This window comes from Podarcis erhardii (assembly GCF_964252035.2).
Source record: "Podarcis erhardii genome assembly, chromosome: 7".
Classification (NCBI taxonomy): domain Eukaryota; kingdom Metazoa; phylum Chordata; class Lepidosauria; order Squamata; family Lacertidae; genus Podarcis; species Podarcis erhardii.
In genome coordinates, this window is record NC_138511.1 from 86,621,651 (window position 1) to 86,635,388 (window position 13,738).

At 52.2% G+C, this 13,738-nt stretch overlaps 1 long non-coding RNA gene across 1 annotated transcript; it reads left to right on the forward strand.

Annotated features, from left to right (window-relative positions):
* The first annotated feature begins 3,144 nt into the window (after window positions 1-3,144).
* On the forward strand, window positions 3,145-13,289 carry LOC309346300. Its single transcript, XR_014158582.1, has 3 exons — window positions 3,145-3,226; window positions 4,829-5,698; window positions 13,004-13,289. It is a non-coding gene; the product is annotated as an uncharacterized lncRNA (long non-coding RNA).
* The last annotated feature ends 449 nt before the right edge of the window (window positions 13,290-13,738 follow it).

The window sequence follows — 13,738 nt, forward strand, 5'->3', positions numbered from 1 at the left end:
AAAAACGCAGCACAGATAGAACCTAACTTCTGTTGTCAATGCTTCCAGGCTTAGATCACCGCAATGTGCTATACTTGGAGCTGCCCTTGAAGACAGTTCCGAAACTGTAGCTGGTGCAGAACTCAGTGGTTTATATTGCAGACCAGGGTCTAAGCACATAAACACCAATCCTGCCTCAACTGTACTAGCACTAAGGGGTTTCTAGACTCAGTTTTGGCTTCAAGGACCTCAAGGAACATCTGTCTCCGCATGAACCAAACAGGACCCCGCGTTCCAAGGGTAACCAAAAAAGATCAGGCCTTTTCCGTGATGGCTCCCCCTTTGTGCTCTCCCCAGGGAAGCATGCCTGGCGCAATCATTGTGTGTTTTTAGGCATCAGGTAATTTTTAAAATAAGGGACGCGGGTGGCACTGTGGGTTAAACCACAGAGCCTAGGACTTGCCGATCAGAAGGTTGGTGGTTTGAATCCCCGCAACGGGGTGAGCTCCCGTTGCTCGGTCCCTGCTCCTGCCAACCTAGCAGTTCAAAAGCACATCAAAGTGCAAGTAGATAAATAGGTACAGCTCCGGTGGAAAGGTAAACAGCGTTTCCGTGCGCTGCTCTGGTTTGCCAGAAGTGGCTTAGTCATGCTGGCCACATGACCCAGAAGCTGTACGCCGGCCTCCTCGGCCAATAAAGCGAGATGAGCGCCGCAACCCCAGAGTCGGTCACGACTGGACCTAATGGTCAGGGGTCCCTTTACCTTAATTTTTAAAATGAAATTTACCTTTGGTTTTTAAATTGGGAAGATAGTTAAATCCACCAATGGATTTGTACTAATTTCTTAAGTGGAGTGGGCAGGATCTGCTCCTTAAAATGTACAGTCATACCTCGGGTTACCAGATGCTACGGGTTGTGCGATTTTCGGTTGTGTACCGCGCCAAACCCAGAAGTACCGGAACGGGTTTCGGCGCTTGCGCATGCAGAGAAGCACTAAATAGCACTTTGTGCATGCGCAGAAGCACAGAATCACGACCCGCGCATGCACAGACGTGGCGCTGGGGGTTGCGAACGTACTTCCCGCATGGATCACGTTCGCAACCCGAGCGTCCACTGTCTAGTATTTTCAGCAGAGTATTTTAGTTTTTGCAATTTTCCTAACTGGGGCTAATATCTATGTTATTTCTACTTGGGCGCTGCCACCCCTTCTCACACTGCTTGCCAGCCCCACTTGGCCCCATCAAAACCCCATATCACAGCTCCCCTTCATCCTCCCCACACCCCTGCTTTATTCAAACTTCTACTATTGTTTAAGACCACTGTTTTAAAACCTGCCTTCTCTTTCACTCCACTCCGCCACCCTGACCCCGTGCAAATCCAGGACTGGGACAAGGTGCTACAAATCCTCCAACGAGGGCTGCGTGACGACAGCCTTCCTTTTTATTTATATAGGGGAAATTGCTTTGAGACACCTTGGTGCAAAAATGTAACGGATAATAATTATTGAGCATAGCCCAGAACAATCTGCAACTGGGGAGGGAGTAGAGAGCACCCCTGGACAAAATAAGAATTGGGGTCCCAACAGCGAGCCCCTATTGTCCTCCACACAGTGGTGGTCATAGTTCAGTAGCAGCACATTTGCTCTGCATGCGGAAGGTTCCTTCTCTGCTGTGTATATCTGGGGGAAATTGTGGGTCTGAAATGCTGGAGAGCTGCTGCCAGTCAGTGCGGGGAATACTGAGGTAGTTACAGGTAGGTAGCCGTGTTGGTCTGCCGTAGTAGAAACAAAATAAAAAAAATCCTTCCAGTAGTACCTTAGAGCAGTGTTTCCCAACCTTGTGCCTCCAGCTGTTTTTGGACTACAATTCCCATCATCCCTTGCCACTGGTCTTGCTAGTCAGGGATGATGGGAGATGTAGTTCAAAAACAGCTGGAGGCACAAGGTTGGGAAACACTGCCTTAGAGACCAACTAAGTTTGTTATTGGGACGCGGGTGGCGCTGTGGGTTAAACCACAGAGCCTAGGACTTGCCAATCAGAAGGTCGGCGGTTCGAATCCCCGCGACGGGGTGAGCTCCCGTTGCTCAGTCCCTGCTCCTGCCAACCTAGCAGTTCAAAAGCACGTCAAAGTGCAAGTAGATAAATAGGTACCGCTCTGGCGGGAAGGTAAACAGCGTTTCCGTGCACTGCTCTGGTTTGCCAGAAGCGGCTTAGTCATGCTGGCCACATGACCTGGAAGCTGTATGCCGGCTCCCTTGGCCAATACAGTGGTACCTTGGGTTAAGTACCTAATTCGTTCCGGAGGTCCATTCTTAACCTGAAACTGTTCTTAACCTGAAGCACCACTTTAGCTAATGGGGCCTCCTGCTGCTGCCGCGCCACCGGAGCACGATTTCTGTTCTCATCCTGAAGCAAACATCTTAACCTGACGCACTGTTTATAGGTTAGTGGAGTCTGTAACCTGAAGCGTATGTAACCTGAAGCGTATGTAACCTGAAGTAGCACTGTAAAGCGAGATGAGCGCCACAACCCTAGAGTCGGTCACGACTGGACCTAATGGTCAGGGGTCCCTTTACCTTTTTAAGTTTGTTATTGGTATGAGCTTTTGTGTGGTCTCTAAGGTGCTCCTGGAATGAATTTTTAAAGTCATACCTTGGGTTAAAGACGCTTCAGGTTGAGCGTTTTCAGGTTGCGTCCCGCGGTGACCCGGAAGTAACCGAACGGGTTACTTCCGGGTTTCACCGCTCACGCATGCGCAGACATTCAAAATGGTGTCACGTGCATGCGCAGAAGCGGCGAATCACGACCCGCGCATGCGCAGACGTGGTTTGTGTTCTGCTTAGGTTGCGAACGGGGCTCCGGAACGGATCCTGTTTGCAACCAGAGGTACCACTGTATTCTGTTTCCAGTACTGAGGTAGATAGAGCAATGGTCAAACTCAGGCAACCCCAACCTTCAGCCCTCCAGATGTTTTGCACTACAGTTCCCATCATGCCTGAGCACTGGTCCTGTTAGCTAGGGATCATGGGAGTTGTAGGCCAAAACATCTGGAGGGCCGCCGGTTGGGGACGCCTGGTCTAACTCGATACAAGGAGTTTCCTGTGTCCCGACGAGGGAAGCAAAAGTAACTTCGGAATCGCGAGGCTTCCTCCCCTTGCTAGGAAAAGCTTCCCTTGCTGAAACGCCCTTCCTTTTTTAAGATGCAGGAATAATGGAGGTGGCCAGATGTCATTAGCAGGCTAGCAGAAGTTGTCAACTGCCCTCTTCCAAAGCTGTCAAGTGTCCCTTATTTGAAGGGACAGTCCCTTATTCCAGCGCCATGTCCCGCTGCTGTCCCTTATTAATAGATGTCCCTTAAATGTCCCTTAAATGATGTCCCTTAAATGATGTCCCTATATGAAGCCGCTGGGAGAGATCATCAGGGGGTTTGGACTGGGTGTCCATCAATATGCAGATGATACCCAGCTCTACCTCTCTTTCAAATCAGAACCAGTGAAGGCGGTGAAGGTCCTGTGTGAGTGCCTGGAGGCGGTTGGAGGATGGATGGCGGCTAATGGATTGAGGTTGAATCCTGACAAGACAGAAGTACTGTTTTTGGGGGACAGGGGGCGGGCTGGTGTGGAGGACTCCCTGGTCCTGAATAGGGTAACTGTGCCCCCTGAAGGACCAGGTGCGCAGCCTGGGAGTCATTTTGGACTCACAGCTGTCCATGGAGGCGCAGGTCAATTCTGTATCCAGGGCAGCTGTCTACCAACTCCACCTGGTACGCAGGCTGAGACCCTACCTGCCTGCAGACTGTCTCGCCAGAGTGGTGCATGCTCTAGTTATCTCCCGCTTGGACTACTGCAATGCGCTCTACGTGGGGCTACCTTTGAAGGTGACTCGGAAACTACAACTAATCCAGAATGCGGCAGCTAGACTGGTGACTGGGGGCGGCCGCCGAGACCACATAACACCGGTCTTGAAAGACCTACATTGGCTCCCAGTACGTTTCCGAGCACAATTCAAAGTGCTGGTGTTGACCTTTAAAGCCCTAAACGGCCTCGATCCAGTATACCTGAAGGAGCGTCTCCACCCCCATCGTTCTGCCCGGACGCTGAGGTCCAGCGCCGAGGGCCTTCTGGCGGTTCCCTCATTACGAGAAGCAAAGCTACAGGGAACCAGGCAGAGGGCCTTCTCGGTAGTGGCACCCGCCTTGTGGAACGCCCTCCCATCAGATGTCAAAGCGATAAATAACTACCTGACATTCAGAAGACATCTTAAGGCAGCCCTGTTCAGGGAAGTTTTTAATCTGTGATATTTTAGTGTATTTCTGGTTTTTATGGAAGCTGCCCAGAGTGGCTCGGGAAACCCAGCCAGATGGGCGGGGTACAAATAATAAATTATTATTATTATTATATTCAAAGGAAGCAGCTCCTCTCCCTCCCTCCCTGTCGACCTGGGAGGAGGGAGGCTCCAACTGTGTTGCTTGGCTGTGTTGCTCACCCAATAAGAAGTCTAAGAACAACTGGGGGGTGGAGCTTGCATGCCTTGTGTGTGGCTAGTTAATGCAAGCTGAGAAGGTTTTTGAATACTGGGCACCATTTTGGTGCACATGCTGCTGCAAACTTTGCAGTGCGAAACCAGGCGGGGGAGCCATCAAGTTGAGGCTGCATAGGCCTTGTGGTGCATGTGATTCAGATTCTCTTCAGTTGAACCTCTGGTTACAAAGTTGGTTGGACAATGTTCTTGAAGCTACCAGCATGAGTTTGACCAGACTGCAGGAGGACAGGAAGACTGGAGTGCCTGGAACAGGTGAGGCTGCAGGTCCCTTATTTTGGCTGCTGGTCCCTTATTTTCAAATCTGTAAGTTGTCAACTGCCCTCTTCGCCCTGACTGACAAGTCAGACGACAGCTCCACGCTGGATGGGGGGGGGGGAGCAGCAGCCGCAAAAGAGAGAGAAAAGGCCCTCCCCCTTTTACGAGGCCGGGGAGCATGCGCATTAACGCCAGCAGGGAAGGGAGGCCCCTTTCCTCTCTCCCGTCCGCGCCCTTTCCTATTCCGGGACAGGCTTGCGAGCGAGCAAGCGAGGCGGAGGCGGGCTGGGGGGGGCGGGGGGAGGCTGTTGAGAAAGCGCGCGCGCGCGCCAGCCAGCCGAAGCGGGCGGGGTTTTGGCAACCCGGGAAACGGAGCAAAGGGAGATCCCACCCCCCACCTCCACCCCCCCTAGTCCACCCCCCTCTTTCTCCAGTAGGGCTTTTCCCGTCGGGGCGGCTGCTGCAGCTGCGCCCTAACTCACCCGGCACCCCAAAAAGAGCTTTCTGGGGTGTGGGTGGATGTGTTGCGGGGGGGGGGGAGTGCCAAGTGAGTGGCCCTGGGGGAGGAAGCTGCGGATGACTTTGCAGCCGGCGGAAGGAGCAGCAGCAGCAGCAGCAGCAACTGGAGGAGGCAGCGGCGGCGACGGCGATTGCGGTTTGAGCAGCGGCTGCAGCAGCGGCGGCGGCGGCGGCGAGCTCGGGAGCCCCGTGGAACGTTGAGGCGCCGGGAAGGAAAACACCCCCCATTGTGACGTCGCGTTCTTCGGAAGTGGAAAGTTTGTCCCAGCGTTCGAAAGGCGCGCCCGCTCGCCTTTGATCTCCTGGGCTCCCTCGCTCGAAAAGAAGGGACCCCCCCTTCCTCCCCCCGCGGCCAGAGGAAGCGGCTACTTTTCTTTCCCCCCTCTCCCGCTGCTTCTTCCAAGGTGAGTGTGGCGGTGATGGGAGGCTTCTCCCTTCGTTTTCCCTGGGTGGGTGCGCGCACGTTTTTCTCTCCCCCCCCTCATCCGGAGCAACCCCTCCCCTCCCCACTGGGGGCGGCGGCGGCGGTTCCAACACGTGTGCCCCGTAACGAGGAGAAGCGCGGGCGTGGGTCGGGGGCTCCCTCGGAACCTCTCTTCCCTGACCGATCGTGTGAACGCACTTTTCTCGACGCTCGCTTGAAGGCGTGGGGGGAGACGGATCCGGGCTCCTTCAACCGCCCTTTGAATCTTACACCCCCCCCCATACTGATTTTGACAGAAACTTGGGGTGGGGTTTTTTACAGCTGCTTCGCTTCTTTCGCCCTCTCCACTCAACGTACACGCCTTTCCAGAAGTTGCCCAAAATCCTTGCAAAAAAAGAAAAAGTTTGCAAATCTTTGAAGTGGGGGGCTGCGATGAGCAGGAGGGGCGCGTGGCTTTTTCACGACCCCGGCTGCCTTCCTGCTTGATTTCCGTACAGATTCGTAGAAGCGCCTGCAGGACTCGATTTTTTTGGGGGGGGATTAGGGGTGTGGGGTGGGGTCTGATTTGGCAAATCTGGTAGCTTTAAGTCGCTTGCAAAGAGAAGCGAGGCGGGTGTGGGTCTCGCCTTCCCCCCCCCCCACCCCACCGACGTTGGAAACTTCTCCTGGGTGGGACATCTGGGGTTTGAATTAAAACTGCCGTTTAGACAGGAACAAGCGGAGCGAGCGCTCGGGCGGCTGCGGACGCGTGTTCGCTTTCCGGAAGCGGCGCGCACGCTTGCCTGAAAGAGGTGGGGCGGGGGGGGGGTGACCGGAGCAAGCAAGGGGGTCTCTCTCTCTCTCTCTCCAAATCTTTAATGTGGGGAGGGGCTGCCCACCCCCGTTCTTTCCCTGCTTGGACAGTACTTTGCTGGATTTGAATCGGTGCCACGTTCAGAAGACGCCCTAGAGAGCCGAATCTGGTGTGTTGTGTGAATGGTGGCACTGTCTCCGAACTGGAGGGATTCGGGGGGGGGGCACGGGGGAGATCTAATTCATCTGAGACTCCCCTGGAGGGGGGTAGAGGCTTGGACATCTCATTTCCTTCCAGTTATCTAGGGACCCGTCTCTCCCTCGCTGCCCCGCGCTTTTCCCTTTGTTACAGCTGCTCACTCAAGAGCAAGCGAAAACTTCTTAATGAAGGCAAAAGACACGTGTGAGTTTTGCGCTCTCGTCTGGATGGTGCCCTTTGGCCTGCCCCACTCCGGTCACGAAGAGCTCTTTGACCCAGTTCCTCTGTAGCAATAGCGAGGGAGGGGGAAGGCGTTGAGCCGCGGAGGAAATCTGTGTGAACTCATTTTTGTTTCCATTCAGATCTTTCTCTCTGTGTGTTTCATTCTTTTCCATATCTGTCTGCCAAAAAAAGGGGGGGGGGGAGAGAAAAATCTGCAGCTTCTTGGAGGTTGCCATTTTGAAAGGGGGGGGGGGAGTTGCCTCGGTTTTTGTTTTTTAAAAAGTCCTGGCGTGATTTTGAAATGCTTCACGGAGCCTGATTTCCATTTCGTTTTGTTACTTCCAGTATGGAGGAGAGAAACTTTCCTCTGTCTGTGTCTAAAACTTTTGTCACCTGTTCCTCAACTTGGCTGAGAGTTATTTTTCTGCCATGCCTCTTTTTGTGTGTGTCTTCCTTCTTCCCTGTCCCAAAGTATTTTGAATTTTTGGAGATTTTGGGGGGGGGTGGTGGGGAGAACGACAAGACACCTGGGAAAGTAGTGTGGCAATAAAATCAAGTCTCCGTCAATGTAGAAAATTCTTAACGCTCATGATTGCAAACTGGGTGAGTGGGGTAGCCTTGCAGAAACCCACCCACTCGCAATTAATAACTTTTTCGGCTGCTGGGCCCTAGCAAGGAATCGAAATCAAAACCCCAGGTTTGAAATGAACGTGGGGAGCACATGCGTCTAGGAGTCTCTGTAAACTTGAGAGTGACCTTCATACCTGTCCTGTAATGTTTTCTTCCATTGAAGTGGCTTTTTCGTGTGGGAGAAGTTGGGAATCAAAATGGAAGGTCACACTCTTGAAATTAGGGACGCACCCAAACACAACCAGATCACGGATTTGGAGCCTAGGCAGGCTCACCAGAATGAGCCCTTGTGACCCCACTGCTAATCCCGTTGGGAAGTTTGCGGTGGAAGAATCCCACCCCCCTCACTGAGATCTGGTGTGGTGTTGAGGCGGGTTTTAGCCTGGGGAAATCCTTTTTTCGGATCCTTGCTCAGCCCCAAAGCACACTGGAAGGCCTTTTGCCTGCCTTGCAGGGTGTTGTGAGAATAATAATAATAATAATTTATTATTTGTACCCCGCCCGTCTGGCTGGGTCTCCTCAGCCACTCTGGGCAGCTTCCAACAAAGATTAAAAATACATTAAAATGTCACACGTTAAAAACTTCCCTGAACAGGGCTGCCTTCAGATGTCTTCTAAATGTCAGGTAGTTGTTTATCTCTTTGACATCTGATGGGAGGGCGTTCCACGGGGCGGGTGCCACCACCGAGAAGGCCCCGTGCCTGGTTCCCTGTAGCTCTGCTTCTCGCAGTGACGGAACTGCCAGAAGGCCCTCGGCGCTGGACCTCAGTGTTCAGAATATAAGGCAGGGGTAGGCAACCTGCGGCCCAATCGCCTTCTCAATCTGGCCCATGGACAGTCTGGGAATCAGCATGATTTTACATGAGTAGAATGTGTCCTTTTAGTTAAAATGCACCTCTGGGTTATTTGTGGGGCTTGCCTGGTGTTTTGACATGAGTAGAATGTGTGCTTTTATTTAAAATGCATCTCTGGGTTATTTGTGGGGCGCAGGAATTCGTTCATTATTCCCCCCCCCCCAAAAAAATATAGTCTGGCCCACCACATGGTCTGAGGGACGGTGGACCAGCCCCCTGCTGAAAAACTTTGCTGACCCCTGATATAAGGGGATAGATCACCCGTTGGTTAAAAAAAAAGTGGGGTGTTCTTAGTTTCCCATACTTCCCTGTTAGGGGATTAGGATAGGACTTCTCCAGGAGTCCTTTCTTGTTCTGGTTTGGAGAGAAAAAGGGAGGGGGGTGTTATTGCCTGGTTTCTGTGCTGCTTTGAGCAGGGTCAGGGTTCAAGTGCCACCCCTGCCGTAGAATCCTTACATGACCTCGCTGGCCACAGTCCAGAGCAAAGGACGTGTATCGACGTTCTGCTGGAACGAACAGGACTCTGAACCTCCTGTGGGCTTCTCCCGCTGCCTCCCAGTCTCACTTCCCCTCTCTGTGAAATGGGTTTAAAAAAGCCCTAGTTTTATTATTACTTTCTGCATTTGGCCCCGCCTTCGAAGGAGCTCAAGGTGGCAGGCGTGGCTCCCCCCCCCCAAAAAAAAATCTCATTTAATTCTTCCGTGCGACAAGCTGGACAAACTGGAATGTGTCCAGAGGAGGGCAACCAAAATGGTCAAAGGCCTGGAAACGATGCTTTATAAGGAACGGCTAAGGGAGCTGGGCCTGTTTAGCCTGGAGAAGAGGAGGTTAAGGGGTGATATGATAGCCATGTTCAAATATATAAAAGGATGTCACATAGAGGAGGGAGAAAGGTTGTTTTCTGCTGCTCCAGAGAAGCGGACACGGAGCAATGGTTCCAAACTACAAGAAAGAAGATTCCACCTAAACATTAGGAAGAACTTCCTGACAGTGAGAGCTGTTCGACAGTGGAATTTGCTGCCAAGGAGTGTGGTGGAGTCTCCTTCTTCGGAGGTCTTTAAGCAGAGGCTTGACAACCATATGTCAGGAGTGCTCTGATGGTGTTTCCTGCTTGGCAGGGGGTTGGACTCGATGGCCCTTGTGGTCTCTTCCAACTCTATGATTCTAAGGGTAGGTTAGGCTGAGAGGCAGTGGTGGTGATTGGCCCCAGGTCAGCCGGTGAGCTTCGTGTGGCCCGGTGGGGATTTGAACTCGGGTCTTGCAGGGCCTAATCTGGTGCATTTGACCACTGGCTCTCGGGGTGATTTGTGAAGGCAAATTCAGTACTGTACCTGAGCCCTTGTCAAATTAAGGGCATAGGAAAGAGAGACGTGTGTGTGTTTACTCCTTCTGCCCTAAACTGCTGGGACGCAATCTGCCCCCACATTGGCCAGCTAGATGTCTATGGGATGCTCACAAGCAGTAGAATTGGAGAGTGGGAAGGGCTCCCCAAAGGTCATCTATTCCAACCCCCTGCAATGCTTATTTTGCCCCATGTGGGGCTCGGACCCACAGCCCAGAGATTAAGAGTCTCATGCTCTAGCCGTCTCTTGGTGTCCGCAATCCATAGGCAGCGTCCCTCTGATCCTGGAAGCAAAATATAGCCACCAGGGATAGCTCAGTCGGTAGAACCGAGGGACCCTTGATCTCAGGGTCAAGGGTTCGAGACCCGTGTTGGGCAAAAGATTCCTGCATTGCAGGGGGTTCTGCATTGCAGAATTCTGTGACCTTTCCTCCAGGGAGCTCGACTACATGGTCCTCCCCAATATTACTCTCACAACAACTCTGTGAGGTAGGTTAGGTTGCGAGGCAGCTCCTGGCCCAAGGTCACCCAGTGAGAACTGTGGTCGGGCGAGGACCAGACCCCTGCTCTCTCCCAGGGCCTGGTCTGACACTCTAACCACTACACCACACTGCCTGCCTGCCGTTATCTGGACGCCCACAAATCCCCCCACCCATGCGCTACTACAACTACTATTTTCGAGGCCTCAGATGTATGGGGAGAAGGATCTTAAAACCGAATGCCAGATTTGGCATTCTGGAAATCTTGATTTTAAAAAAAGCCCCGCAAGGTTCTGGACCTTATGACTGTGACAGTCAGGTCAGATTGAAAGTGGGGGGGGGGGGAATCCTTTCAGATAGGCAGAAGTGAGATTGGTAGGACTTTTCAGTGGGGGGGTGTAATAGTAATAGGGGCTTCTGTGACTCCCCTTGAATAAAACAAAGTAGAACTAGCCATGCAAATCATGCAACTCTGCAAATTTGAGGAACGCTGTTGTAATAATGCTGATAACGACAACAGCAGCGAAAATAATTTTATTATTCATACCCCGCCCTTCTGACCCGACCGCCGGCCTGTTTCGCATTGCCATAGCACTGGCGGCAACAGATGGAGCGTTTTGAGGCTGACACACACCCCCCCCCCCCAAATCTGGGGGGCTCCCTGTGCATGTCGGTCGGCCACTTCTAGGAATGGGAGAAGCGAGACCGTTAAATGTCAGACCGTGAGAAGCAGTGGAGGAGAAGGCAGCCAGGGGGTGAAGGTGCAGGAAGGGGAAGTGGTTTGAAAAACGGGGAGGGAGAAGCTGTTCCGAAGCAAGAAGGAGCCCGAGAGAAATAGGGTGAAAAGGCAGGAATTAAATCGGGAGAGCCAGAGTCGCTAGGGCAGGAGTAGAATCACAGTATCCTAGATTTGGAAGGGACCCCGGGGGTCATCCAGTCCAACCCCCTCCAATGCTAAAGCATCAATAGGAGTATTGCATCTAGATCAAGGGAAGTAATAGTGCCACTGTATTCTGCTCTGGTCAGACCTCACCTGGAGTACTGTGTCCAGTTCTGGGCACCCCAGTTCAAGAAGGACACTGACAAACTGGAACGGGTCCAGAGGAGGGCAACCAAAATGGTCAAAGGCCTGGAAACGATGCCTTATGAGGAACGGCTAAGGGAGCTGGGCATGTTTAGCCTGGAGAAGAGGAGGTTAAGGGGTGATATGATAGCCATGTTCAAATATATAAAAGGATGTCACATAGAGGAGGGAGTAAGGTTGTTTTCTGCTGCTCCAGAGAAGCGGACACGGAGCAATGGCTCCAAACTACAAGAAAGAAGATTCCACCTAAACATTAGGAAGAACTTCCTGACAGTAAGAGCTGTTCGACAGTGGAATTTGCTGCCCAGGAGTGTGGTGGAGTCTCCTTCTTTGGAGGTCTTTAAGCAGAGGCTTGACAACCATATGTCAGGAGTGCTCTGATGGTGTTTCCTGCTTGGCAGGGGGTTGGACTCGATGGCCCTTGTGGTCTCTTCCAACTCTATGATTCTATGATCCATGACAGATGGCCATCCGATCAGCGGTTCTCAACCTGTGGGCCCCCAGATGTTGTTGGACTCCAACTCCCATCATCCCTGAGCTCTGGCCTTGCTAGCTAGGGGTGATGGGAGTTGTAGTTCAACAACATCTGGGGACCCACAGGTTGAGAAAGGCTGGTTGTCGTTCCGGACTATAAATCCCATCAGTCCCTGCCAGCGTGGCCGGGGATGATTGGAATTGTAGTCCCGCAAGAAGATGCTTCCCTGCATGTTGCCTCCCTGCGCTAGAGTGACGCACAGCCCAGATTTTCAGAGGCGGAAATGGAAGTTCTCATTAACCCCGGATCTCTGTGGGTGTAGGGTGACTGTGCCCCATCCCTTTGGGTAAATAAGTAAATAAATCTACCATTCATGCAGGAAGTTAGTGGGAAACCGGGTCAACTTCAAGCCCCAGAGAATGGTGCGAGTCTAGTCTTTCTGCCTCTAGGGCCGCTACGTAGTCCTCACTTCCTGTTCCTGTTCAGAAGCTGCTGTTTGGTTGGTGGAACCGTGGTGCCGTTGTTGAGAATCGAGTCCTCGCATGTGGCTAGTCCTCAATGCAATGGCTGTCCTGTGTGCATTCACCTCTTTCTAGCGAATCAGTTGCCCCAAAAGAAGTTACCCGTATTTTTCGCTCTATAAGACGCACCAGACCACAAGACGCACCTAGTTTTTGGAGGAGGAAAACAAGAAAAAAAATATTCTGAATCTCAGAAGCCAGAACAGCAAGAAGGATCGCTACACAGTGAAAGCAGCAATCCCTCTTGCTGTTCTGGCTTCTGGGATAGCTGCACAGCCTGCATTCGCTCCATAAGACGCACACACATTTCCCCTTACTTTTTAGGAGGGAAAAAGTGAGCCTTATAGAGCAAAAAATACTGTAGTTGTGTGCGAGCTGGGGGCGGGAGGAAGGAACCAACCAACTCTTCCTATCCTGGTCACCCGCCAGAGATTCTGAGCTCGCCACAGGCGACCAAGCGAACAACTGTTTTATATAAGCTTTGCCTGGTATCGCTTGCCACCTTGAGTGTCATTGTCTGGGTACGAATTGCCAGAGGACATGGTGATGGGACCAGCCAAAGGAGAAAAGGGGGAATGATTGTGGAGGAACGTGGCTGGAGTAGGCAGCAGCTGGGCCATGTAAGGGTGAATATGATGAAATAAAATGTAAGCCAGAGCACCCTATTTATTTATTGCATATTGCAAGGGGTTGGACTGGATGACCCTCAGGGTCCCTTCCAACTCGACAATTCTATTCTTGATCTCGCACCATTTTTTCCAAGGAGCGTAAGGTGGCATGAACGGTTCTCCCTTACCACCTCGTTTCATCTCCACGACAACCTGTGTGGTAGGTCAGTCTGAGAGGCAGTGGCTGGCCCCAGGTCACCCTGTGAGCTCCATAGCCAAACAAGGATTCGAACCCTGGTCCCCCGCGTCCCAGCCCAGCACTCTGACAGCTACACCGCACTGGCTGGCTGCCTTTCCTTGGGGTGCCCAGGTCTTAAGTTGCCGTGGGGAAGGTTGGGGAGGGGCTGATTAAGATGGAGGAACACAGATCAGAGAATCATAGGATGGGACCCCAAGGCTCATCTAGTCCAGTGTTTTCCCAACCTTGGGCCTCCAGCTGTTTTTGGACTACAATTCCCATCATCCCTTGCCACTGGTCTTGCTAGTCAGGGATGATGGGAGTTGTAGTTCAAAAACGGAGGCCCAAGGTTGGGAAACACTGATCTAGTCCGACCCCCTGCAATGCAATGCAGGAATCTCAGCTAAAGTATCCATGACAGATGACCAACGAACATCTGCTTAAAAACCTCAAAGAAGGAGAGTTCGCCACCTCCCAAGGGAGACTGTTCCTCTCCTATCATCAGAAAGGGTCTTTTATCCCCTTGTTTAGTTGTTTAGTCATGTCCGACTCTTTGTGACCCCCTGGACCAGAGCA